Source organism: Cervus elaphus, chromosome 24 (genome assembly GCF_910594005.1).
Source record: "Cervus elaphus chromosome 24, mCerEla1.1, whole genome shotgun sequence".
NCBI lineage: Eukaryota > Metazoa > Chordata > Mammalia > Artiodactyla > Cervidae > Cervus > Cervus elaphus.
In genome coordinates this window covers 35,649,178-35,661,789 of record NC_057838.1, presented here as the reverse complement: position 1 = coordinate 35,661,789, position 12,612 = coordinate 35,649,178, and the positions used below count along the sequence as shown (strand labels likewise).

At 37.2% G+C, this 12,612-nt stretch overlaps 1 protein-coding gene and 1 non-coding gene across 4 annotated transcripts in view; both read left to right on the top strand.

Moving 5' to 3' along the window:
• The window catches only part of CNTN4 (contactin 4), a 975,314-nt gene that overhangs the window by 561,804 nt on the left and 400,898 nt on the right, over nucleotides 1–12,612 (top strand). The gene's annotated exons all lie outside the window — the stretch shown is intronic.
• Nucleotides 11,149–11,222, top strand: TRNAT-AGU. The gene has a single exon. It is a non-coding gene; the product is annotated as a tRNA-Thr (tRNA).

Sequence of the window (12,612 nt, the reverse complement as noted above, 5' to 3'; positions counted from 1 at the left end):
TCTTCAGAAAAGGGAATGGAATTATACACAACCCTCTTTGAATTTTTAACACGATCATATCTAGTAATAAAGCTACAAACAGAAATTCAGAGTCAATATCTCCGGAGACTGGCATTGAGAAATGGAGCTTGGCATGTTTGCAGCAAAGCTCGAACCTCTTTTATGCAAGTTTGCAGTTTTTGTTTCCTGGTCACTTGGGAGAATCTGGGTGAAAAAATTAAAAGTCTTAGTTCTTGTTTCTTATAGAGGAAATCCTGATGATCAAAGCCTCAGCCTGATTTGATGACCCCTTCTGGATCTCTCTGGAGAGAATAGGAGGGTAGATATGGTGGTAGAGACTGAAACTGCCAGTGGGGCAGAAGGGAATAATTTCCTACTTTCTTCTCTAGCTAGATACTTGGCATGTGAGAGTTAAAGATGGGTGTGAAGGACGTGTTTCTGTCCACATCCTATCATTGCAATACTGGGCTTATATAGATGGCATATGGCTTCTAGTAGGATAGATGCTGTCATTGGCCTTTTCAGAAAGGTCGCTGTGGCATTGCTTTGATTCTTTGAAGATTTCATCTCCCTCGTCAAGGATATTACTCATTTAGATAGGTATGCCTGAAAGTTAGACTATAACCTGTAAAAATGAGCAAGTGACAATAACTGGCCCTCAGAAAGGTCAGACCGCTTTACCCTGCACTGGTAACACACCGTAGCTGACAACGGAACAGATTCATGGGGCTTATCTCATGGTTTTTCCTGGAAGAGGAGTGACGGGTCATCTTGTTATTCAGACCAGTTAATACTCTTCCTTTTTACATTTCTCAATTCCGCTTACTAGCTATTTTTGGTATTAGGATAACTGTTCTCACGTCCTTGGGGTTTTAATTTATGTTAGAGTCTTGTTTTTGTAGAGTAGCTTAAGTCTTCAGAGCCATTGTTTATTATTCTGCAAATAGGTCATTATAAGTAAGACTGGTTTTTGAACTAGTGTTGAGAAAATGTACATTCAAAATGAAAAAACCCTAAATTTCAGAGAGCAACCATTTTTCTTTCTATATCATAGAGCTAGAGTAAGTGGATATTTTATGATCATTATTGATTTTTCCCAAAGTAAGCCATTTATGATTTATTTTATCTATGTTACCATTTCTTCTCTAAAAATATTCCTTGAGGTGATTTTTTTCCCTGGGAATAACAATCTTTAAATATGTAATTTTCTACTGCTCAAGACAGAAAATACCCTTAATTAGCTTTGTAACATTTAAATTCAGTAACAAATTTAATAATAATTCTCAGTCCACCGTGAACCAACCAGCTACTGGTTTAGGCCCTCAAGTGATGAAGATGTGGTCTTTACTTGTCCCAGAGAAGCTTTAATTCAGTGACCTGAAGAACATACAAATAGTAAGCTACAAAGCACTTTGATAACTGCAGTATTAGATTGGAAAATTACAATGGGAAATACAGACTCACTACCTTCCATAGACCTTTTGTACTTCTATTATGGTAAATATCATATTATCTTTCAGAGATTTTTTTAACCATTTTTTAAAATTGAGGTATAGTTAACTTACAATGTTAGGCTAATTTCAGGTATAGCAAAGTGATTATATTATATATAAATATATTTAATATATATAAGCATGTATTTATATATTTTATATAATATATATGTTATATTTCAGATTGTTTTCCATTATAGATTATTATAAGATATTGAATATAGTTCCCTGTGTTGTACAATAGGTCCTTGCACTTATCTATTTTATATATAGTAATTTATATCTATTAGTCACAAACTTCTAATTTGTCTCTTGCTTCTGCCTCGGCTCTCCCCTTTGGAAGCCATAAGTTTGTCTTCTATGTCTGTGAGTCTGTTTCTGTTTTATAAATAAGTTAATTTGTGTCAGTTTTTTTGAATTCCACATATAAGAAATATCACATGATATTTGTCTTTCTTTGATTTACTTCATTAAATATGATCATCTCCAGTTCCACCCATGTGGCTGCAAATAGTCTTAGGTAATTCTTTTTATGACTAAGTATTATTCCACTCTATGTATACACCACATCTTCTTTATTCATTAATCTGTCAGAGGATGTTTAGGTTACTTCCATGCCTTGGCTTTTGTGAATAGCGCTGCTATAAACATTGGGTTTCATGTATCTTTTCAAATTAGAGTTTCCTCTGGATATATGCCCAGGAATGGGGTTGCAGGATTACTTGGTAACTCTACTTTCAGTTTTTTAAGGAACCTCTATACTGTTCTCCCTAGTGGCTGTATCAATTTGCATTCCCACCAACAATGCAAGAGGGTTCTGTTTTCTCCACACCCTCTCTAGAATTTATTATTGGTAGACTTTTTAATGAAGTCCATTTTGACTATTGTGAAGTGTTACCTTATTATAGTTTTGAGTTACATTTCTCTCATAATTAGTGATTTTGAGCATCTTTTGATGTTGGTCATCTGTGTGTCTTCTTTTCAAATATCATTTTTTTTTTCTCTCCTATCAATATGTTACAGTGGGAAGCTGTGGAATGTTTTAATTGAGAATTCACACTCCCCGGTCAGACTACCTGAGTTTAAATACCTGGCTTCAATAACTCCATAACATTGGGAAGTCATTTAACCTGTTCAAGCTTCATTCCAGAGACAGTAAACTAGGCATACACTAGAGCCCCATCAGGTGGTCATGTATACTATTTCTATGTTTGCTGAAACATCACACACAGGTCACAGTTACTATTATTCCTTACCTGAACCCAGTAGACCACTAATACTGAGATAAATTGCAACCTATGCTCATGAATTCTTATCATCCAGATGGACTCACTCCTTTGCAATGTGACTTTTCCGCTCATCCCTTCAAGAGGTGGACGTTCATCTGGACTGGGCCTGATTAGTCTCTGACCTACTTTAGCCAGTAGAACCCAGCAGAAGTGACACTTTTGAGGCTGGATTCTAAGAGGCCTTGCAGCTTATACTTTCACCTCTTGAAATATTCTTTTGTGACCATCTTGAGAAGAAGGTGACTGTAACCTGCTGAAGGATGAATGGCCATGTAGAAGAGAACTGACGTGACCCAGCCAAAGCTCCCAGACATTGAGTGAAGCCACCTAGCTGGTACTCCAACCAAGTGTAGCCACAGATGAGAATCCTGAGAAATAGTATACATCATTACCGTTTTAACCTCTCAGTTTTGGAGCAGTTTGTTATTGTACATGGCAGTAGTTAACTTAAGTATTTATTGCATATACCTCACAATAGAAAAAGTACCCTTTTAAACAAAAACTGGTGTTGCAAGTCCAAATTCCTTAGCCCGTGTTTTAAAAAGGGTCCCATGTGTTCTGGCCCTGCCCACCTTTCTTCCCCTTATCTCCTTATCTTCTCTCTAACTCTGTATCCTAACCACATTCCCAGAACATGCCAAGACTTTTCAGACTGCCCTATCTTTGTTGTTCTTTAAACATTTACGTATTTTTAATTGGAAGATGATTGCTTTACAATATTGTGTTGATTTCTGCCGTACATCAACACGAATCAGTCATAGGTATACATCTGTTCCCTCCCTATTGGTGCTCCCTCCCACCTCCCACCCCATCCCATCCCTCTAGATTGTCAATGAGCACTGGATTTGAGCACTCTGCATCATACATACAACAAATTCCCCCTGGCTATATATTTTACATATGGTATTGTATACATTTCTATGACACTCTTTTCATTCATCCCACCCACTCCTTCCCCAACTGTGTCCAGAAGTCTGTTCTCTATGTCTGTGTCTCCACTACTGCCCTCCAAATAGGTCATCAGTACCATCTTTCTAAATTCCATATATATGCCGTTAACATACAATATTTGTTTTTCCCTTTCTAGCTTACTTCACTCTGTATAATAGGCTCTAGTTTCATCCACCTCATTAGAACTGACTCAAATGTGTTCCTTTTTATGACTGAGTAATATTCTGTTGTATATATCTACCACACTTTCTTTATCCATTCATCTGTCAGTGGACATCTAGGTTGCCTCTGTGTCCTAGCTATTGTAAACTACTGCACTGAACATTGGGATGCATGTGTCTTTTTCAATTATGGTTTTCTAAGGATATATGCCCAGTAGTGGGATTGTTGGGTCATATGGTGGTTTCATTCCTAATTTTTTAAGGAATCTCCATGTTGCTCTCCATAGTAACTGCAACAATTTGCATTTCCACATCTTGCTTTTTTCCTTGAATTCTTTTTCCCAGACTTTCACATGCCTGACTCCTCCTCACATATCACTTCTCACCTAAATGTCACTATCTCAGAAAGTCCTCCTCTGACTCCCTAAAATAGCCCCATTCCCACAACTGGCCAAAAACTACTTAATCCCCCTATTTTTTTTCCATCATAGAGCTTAGTACTATCTCTCATTACATTGTTTTTTTATGTCTACCTTATGGTCTATATCACCACCTTTCCAAGAAGGAAATCTCCATGAGGTCAGGAAATACTGTGGATCCTGAGGTGTCCAGATCATAGAACAATGTCTGGTGTATAGTCCCTGGTGAGTAAATACACATTGAATGATTAGGTAAAGTAGTCATTCTCAAGAATTATTCAGTTACAGATATGAAACCACCTAGAAGAGGACCTGGGTCATGAGAAGAGTCCTAAAAACTAAAATACTCACTCCCACTATTCTTCCTGCTTGTTAATATGTCTTGAATGCTTTCTTTGAATGAAGTACTCTCTCCTAAGCATATTCATGATCTCATTCTGTTATTATCTTCTTTATTACCAAAAAAAACCAAACAAACCCTGAGTTTAAGAGAGATTAAAGAGCTTAGTAACTAGCTGCGTTGTTACTGAAATAAGATACACAGGGTTTAAATTCAGAAGTTTTAACCCTAGAGACTCATTCTTATATAATACATTGATCTATGATTTCCTATAAATAAATTATTGCTATGTTATTATCCTATCTTTATTCTTCTCTCCAAAGTGATGATAGTCTCTTATTCATGTTTGGAAGCTGAGCAACAGACACCCAAGGAAGAAAAATCAAAGATGTAATTTATACAGTTTGGGAGAAGGGGGTGGCTTCATGGAGAAATCTCATTTGATGTGCACTTTGAGGAGTGGATGAGCAAGATTTGGCCAGACAGAAAGCTGGAATTTCAGGGAAAGGAAACTGAATGTACAAAGAGGATTTGATAAGATGTTTTCAAAATTTGCAGTGTACAGAAGAAAATATTTTAGTAAGGACATCTTCCTTGATGATCTATACACAATTTTCATCCTCTCTGGAATCTTGATAAATGTATTTAAAAAGCCACAGTTAAAAATAGTGGAGAGAAAATGATTAGAGAGCAGATCTTTCAGAGAAGACCTTAATTGGACAATATCCTTCAAGGGTATGTGGTGTTTGTCCTTAAATGGAAGATGTTCTTGTGGACCAGGAGGATCAAATTGACTTTTCAGTCATATGCACATAAACTTATCAGTCTGCAGTATTCTGTTTTTTAGACTAAGTGTGTATCAGAGGCATAGCCTTCACATTGAACAGCTTAAATCCAGTAACAAGTGATCACGTTTCAGAAATTAACACATTGGATTCAATTGAGAGTTTTAAATACCTTCTGGACTGAGCAGAAATTGTCTGTGAAAAGTAAATTATTAAATCTCACACATTTAGCATCAATTTTGTGAAAATAATAATATATATAATTATGTATAATTATACATAGTAAACTTGTACATATATAAACATACACACACATATGTATATGTACATGGGCTTCTCAGATGACGCTAGTGGTGAACAGCCCACCTGCCAATGAGACAGGACTGGGTGACAGCGCGCACACATATGACTGGTTTAATCTTAAAAGTAGCTCTTTAGGAGAACTGGGAAGTAATAGTCTTTATAAAGATGGGCCGAACATCATCCAACAGCATGGTTCGTTGTGAGTTTTTTGTCTTAAGCATTTTAAGCAGTTGACTTCAAATTCCCAGCAGATGGTGGGTGGCAGCAGGCAGTCACTCTAGTCAATGAGAAATCAAAGTGAACTTTTAAAATAGCTGATTCGTAAACTTGGAACAAAAAGGAGTGAGTGTTAGAAACGTAATAGGTTTTCTACAATGCATCTTATTATGTGCAGATCAAAAAATTGAGAAACTGTAGAATTTGCAATAAGCACAACAATGTGTATTTTACCTTATGGAAATGTAAAGCAGTTAATGAGCCTGTTAGCAGAGAACTTGAATATTAGCTGTCACCAAATCTCTTTCGTATGTAATAACCTAGGAAATGCAGAGCGATGTGTTTTTCTCTAACAAAGTTTACTACAAGTGTCTTCTAAAAGACTTTGAGTTTTCTATTAACGATTTAAAGTGGAATAAAAATAAGGGTACCTTTCTCTAAGTACCATTCTACAGCATGATGGTAATGATCTTACTGTACTTGCTCTTCTTACTATGACAACTATGAATTTATTCCAGTACGATTTGGGGAAAAGAAGTGGTTGTTTATAGTTGATCTTTTAAACTACTTTAAGATTTTTGAGCATTTCAAAGTCTAGAATTCCATGAATTTATGAAGAAATTATTATTCCACCCTGGGTTAGTACATTAGTGTGTGTGTCATCCTTATCTATCGTTGGTCACATTTATGCTTACTTTGACCTTAAGAATATTGATCATAACTTCTCTCTGCAGTGGAAATTTTACATGTTGTTCAACTTTATCTTACTCAATAGATGCTTAATAAAAACCAGACCAAGGTGATTTATGTCACTTCTTTTCTCTTTAGCTGTCTTTCTTGTTTGCCTATTTGATCTCTCTTCTATGGTCGAGGAAACAGTGGATGTCAGAGGGGTGAGGGCTGGGGATTATAGTTGAAGTAATCATAAGAAACATTCCTAGCACAGACAAGGCCATATTTGCAGATAACCCTTCTGGTTTTTTCACTCTGCAGTATCTTCTATTATCCAAGATTCCCCAGGCCATTTTCGCACGGTTGGTTTATCAGCATTAAATGGAATAGTTCAATATACAACTCAGCCCTTCCAAATGTCAGACACATGAGATGGCTAAGAAACAGTGCCAGTAATAGAAAAAGAACTACATGTTTATAATGCAGGCCTGTGTTAAATCTTTAGACTATATGGCTTTTCTCATGCCTTAGAAAGTCAACAAATGTGCTAATTCCCCAACCAACTGATTCCCTTTCCTTAGTTAAGTGATCAAGGGGGTAAAAGTGCAAATTATCATTTTAGCTGCAAAGGTACAATTTTATATTAAGCAGAAAAAGGGCACATGTGTTTTATTAAAGTGCCCTCCATATCTGTTTCAAATTTCAGTTCATTGAAATGCCCTGAAAATTAAATAAACACACAACAGGGCTTGCTAACATCTTCAATGAGGTGCTTAATTCCCCATCTTAATCAGCCATTTTCCATCCCTTTCCTCCTTCCTGCCTATCTGTCAAACATTCCTTAATTAAGAATTATTCTTAATTACAAAGTTTATGTGTCATTTTATTTTAGAGGTAATTAATTAAATTTAACACTAATCGTTGAGGATATTGCCTTTTCTGCACACATATTGTTGCTTAATTATTGGAATACCTTGTATCCCTGGCTGAGAGTGGGGTGTATTGATTTGTTTTGTGTCTGGGATGTGGCCGCTCATGCTGAGTAGGACAGAGACTCAGCCTGCTGAACAAAGAAGTAGGAAACTTTTTTTTTTTTCTCAGTTGATAAAGGACAGTGAACAAATGCACTTTGGTCACTCAGTGCCTTGTGTGTCGTCTCTGAAGGGCAAGGAAGTGTGATGATTGTCAGTGATTGTAGGTATAATTCGATCCTAAAAACAATGGTCATAGTGAAGCTATTCTGTAAGGGTCCTCAGGTACTTGTGAGAATGGATTTGCCAATTTTTGTGTGTGGAAGATTATACTGAGGTCACCCTGGGCAGGTCACCAGGTTAGAGGAAGGAAAGAACCAGTGAACAGATTAAGAAAGGCCTGCCTTAGACTTGGGGTCCTTCTCGCCATCATTTTCCCTCCCATGCTCTCAGATTTTATCTCTCATATCATTTTCTCAGAGAAACCGTCCACCACTAAATTATATACCTTTCCTTGACACCACTCATCCTTATTATAATTTTAATTTATCTGGTTTGATTATTTGATTATCTGTCTCACCCAAAAAATAAAATATCTTCAAGGGCAGAGATAATTTCTATTCTTGCTTATCATTTATGTATCATTTGTTTCATATAATTGATACAGAGTAGTAGACACTAAATAATTTTTAATGAATAATCTGTTAAATATTTTTCCAAGAAACTGGGCAAGATATTTGACATATTTTGAAAGTGTTAAGTGTCCATTATATTTGGTGTTACTTTATTTTGGGGGGGCCAAGCCACACAGCTTGCTGGATCTTAGTTCCCTGAGCGGGTTGAACCCTGGGCTCAGGCAGTGGCAACACTGAGTCTTAACCACTGGGCCAGCAGGGAATTTCCAATGCTACTGTATTATTTGGTTCTGGGAGCAAGGAATAGACGTGTAAAAGTTAATCCTTGCCTTCAAAGATTTATTATATGGTAGAGGAAAAACTCATACAATTAAATATCATATAACTCAGATTATAATACATGCTATAAAAGAAATATAAACACATCTCTATGAGAACACAGAGAAAGCAAATCTGCCAAGATGGACAAGGCTTTAAAAATGCAGAGACTATTTGATATCTGCCTTGAAAGTAGTTTTAGATAAATGAAGAACTAGGGAAAGGGCATGTTGGAAAGAGGTCAGAAGATGAGCAAAGATCAGATGCATATGTGAATGTGATGTTATCACATTGTCAGAGGTTGGAAAACACGGTGGTGCTAAATCCTAGCAAGGATCCAGTAAGACAGGCATTCTCTGTGCTCTTGGCAGGACTACAAAGACGTAGACACTTTCTAGAAAGCCATTTGGCAATATGCATCAGAAGTCTCAATATTTCCTCTTCTAGGAATCTGTTTAATGATCAGAGATATGAGCAGTTCTTTATGTTGAGAATTTTTTATCATGGCATAATTAACAAATACTAACAGCCTAAACAAATAATTGAAGGTCCATGATTAAATTATGGAATTTCTGTATTGAAGAGCTATGCATCCATTAAAAAATAATGTTTTTAAAGAATATTTAATTACATGGAAAGGTGATTGGAATGCAGTATGTATGTAGTATAATGAAAATTTGAATGGAAGGTTGGACCGCAGTTTTGTAAAAGTGAAAATAGACCTCTGGGGGAAAAAGGGAATAACAGCAGTATGCTAATTTGCTATCATTAATTACCTTGGGGTGATGGGTTTATACAGACCTTCCATTTTCTTCTGCATATTCTATTTGTTTTCAGAGTTTCTACAGTGGATATATTGCTTTTGTAACAAGGAAAACAGATATTTGAAATTATATATTGTAAAGGAAATTGGACATGATATGTTATGGCTAAACTATAAAATGTACAGAGAAGAGTTTTAGAAAATACTGCCATAGTTTTAAAGGTTATTTAGACCATAATGTGGCTAGAGCCTTGAATTAAGTATTCAAGGTGATAGGGAAAAGTGCATGATATGGCCCTCCACTCAAATTTTATAATCTGGTTTAGGAAAGAAAGACATGTGTGCGTGCATGCTTAGTCATCTCTGACTCTTTGCAACCCTTTGGACGGTAGCCCGCCAAGCTCCTCTGTCCCTGGGATTTCCCAAGCAAGAATACTGGAGTGGGTAGCCATTTCCTCCTCCAGGGGATCTTCTCAACCCAGAGATCAAAACTGCATCTCTGTGTCTCCTGCATTGCAGACAGATTCTTTACCTACTGAGCCATAAGGGAAGCAAGACATAAAGGAGTAAATTAATAGCAATGCCAGGTAATAGTTCTAGCCATACCATGGATCAGGAGACTATAAATTTGCCAAAGTGTTATATGTAAGTTATGACCTAGAAGTGCAGATCAGAGATTAGCCTACTGAGTAATTACATAGAATTTGTAAGTGCTTTTGCTCTACCCCAACTGTGCTCTTTGAGGTACGTGTGGTCCCACCGCCTGTGCAAGGACATGTGGGCTCTGCAGTTACCTGCCGCGGCCGTAGACTCAGAGGGTGCTGGATAAATGTGTGCACTGACTGAAAAGTTGTGGAGGTTGAGGAGAAAGAGACCCCAGACTTCCTCTAACCAGGAGTCCAGAAACAAGTAGATATTCCTCCTCAGCCTTCCTTGCTCAAAATGCATTTCTCCAAAGGACCCCATCCTAAGTATCTTACTATGTAATTTGTACCTTGTCCCATTTATAATGAACATTAATTACACATACATACACACCTATGTGTGTGTACCTGTGTATGTATTCTCTGTATATGCATATGTGTGCATTATGTATATAGTTTTTTTTTCTTCTCGTGAATCACTCAAAATCTATGGCAGGTGATTATATAAACTCATTTAAATGAATTTACTATTTCCATTCCTGTTGCCACCAGTTTTTTCCATCTTTAATTATTTTTTAAATTGTTAGAATGAATATGTATAATATTGTTATTGAAAAATGCCTTATGTTTTGGAAAAGAGCAAGAAAAAAAAAATTCTGGATTCCTAAAAGAACAAATAAATTCCCTTTTGAAAGTATCATGACAAAGTGAAAATATTAGGCAAATGGTGTATTTCTTAGATGTTTACTTAATATTATTGTGTTTGTTCTTTTGATAGGAGTTTTCATCCATTCACACATACTTATAAATCCTCCACTAGGTATAAAGCTATTGAGAAGTGTTGCAGAAATAAAAAGTACAAGTTAAGGAACATGAATCCCTACTGTCCACAGATGCTGAGATTCTAGAATATATAAACCACATCCCTTATACATGAAACATTTATGGTCTCTTAGAGGACTCAGGCCAATAAAGTGCTGATTTTGGACTCAAGAAAATCTTAACCATTAGCCTTGACCTGTGGGCTAAAGAAATCAAGGACATCTTTACAGAAAAGGTGACCCATGATCTAGGCTCCTGGCTGCAGTCTCTTAACTTTTTTGGCGAGGATATCAGAGATTTTTTTCATCATCTAAGGAATTTGATTGTTTCTCACCTTCAAAGATTAGCTCTTCAAAGATTAAGATGGGCTCTGTGGCTTAGCTGGTTAAAGCGCCTGTCTAGTAAACAGGAGATCCTGGGTTCAAATCCCAGCGGGGCCTGTTGAAGTCCTATTTGGGCTTCCCTGTTGGCTCAGAGGTAAAGCCTCCGCCTCCAATGCGGGAGACCCGGGTTCGATCCCTGGGTTTGATCCCTGGGTTGGGAAGATCCCCTGGAGAAGGAAATGGCAACCGACTCCAGTATTCTTGCCTGGAGAATCCCATGGACGGAGGAGCCTGGTAGGCTACAGTCCATGGGGTTGTAAAGAGTCAGACATGACTGAGCGACTTAACCTTCACTTTCACCTTCAAAACTCACAAGTACATTGTAATTCAGTTTAACAAATCGACAGATTCTGTCAAAACCAGTTTATGTGTATTTAGCTTAGTGTTAGTTGCTCAGTTGTGTCCCTAACCCCATGGACTATAACCCACAAGGCTCCTCTGTCCTTGGAATTGGAGTGGGTAGCCATTCCCCTCCCAAGGATCAAACCTGAGTCTCCCACTTTGCAGGCAAATTCTTTACCATCTGAGCCTCCAGAGAAGCTGATGCTTTCAAACACCCACTTTAATGAGCACTTAGAATCTGGTCATGCACCAGGCTGGAAGCAGGCAAAGTCAATTGTATGGAAGTAAATAAAAACACCGAGGTGAAAATGCATGGAGTGTATACAGAACATGAAGAGTAACTCTGAATACCTGGAGTTGGGTAATAGAAGATTTACATTGAAAGGTATGGGAGGGATGTCAAATCTCTAATTACCGAAAATTGCACCCTGCTGCCATATTATACCATATTTTCAAGGACCTGTCTTTTTCCATTGTTTAACTCAATGTAATTCAACAAAAGTGCCCAGCCTTCCTAATTTCATTCTAGGGCCTTAGCAACAGTGCATTTTGCTCTTATCATTCATAAGATGGTTTTCCTTCTGCTGCCAGTGTCCAGGTGTGTGTTTGGCTTTCAGTGAAACCAAAGGAGAGATTGGACAGACTGTACCAATCACTGACCCCATCTTTTGGAGTGATTGAGGTCTGTCTTGTCACTTTCCTGTGTGGGGATATTTTTTTCTCCTTAGATTCCCTGTAAGTCAAAACAATCCACCATTATTGTGATAGCATGTCCATCTCTGAAAATGTCACAAGCTCTTTACAACAAGAAATGGAAAAGAAAGATGATGCTTCTCAGACTTTGGTACAGTATTTTCAAACAAAAAGGGAAAATGACAAGAGATTGAGTAGAGTAATAGTAAAGATAAGGCTGCTAACTTGAAAAAACAGTAAAGACAAGATTGATAAACCCTGAACAAATGCACATATCTCTCTCATGCCTGTGCGTGCATACACACACACACACACAGTCCTAGGCAGCAACTTCTATTCAGAGTTTTGTTGATGATGTGATTTTCCTGGTATTAACTTTTCACCATAGGAGTATAGTTATCTGCACATGCTT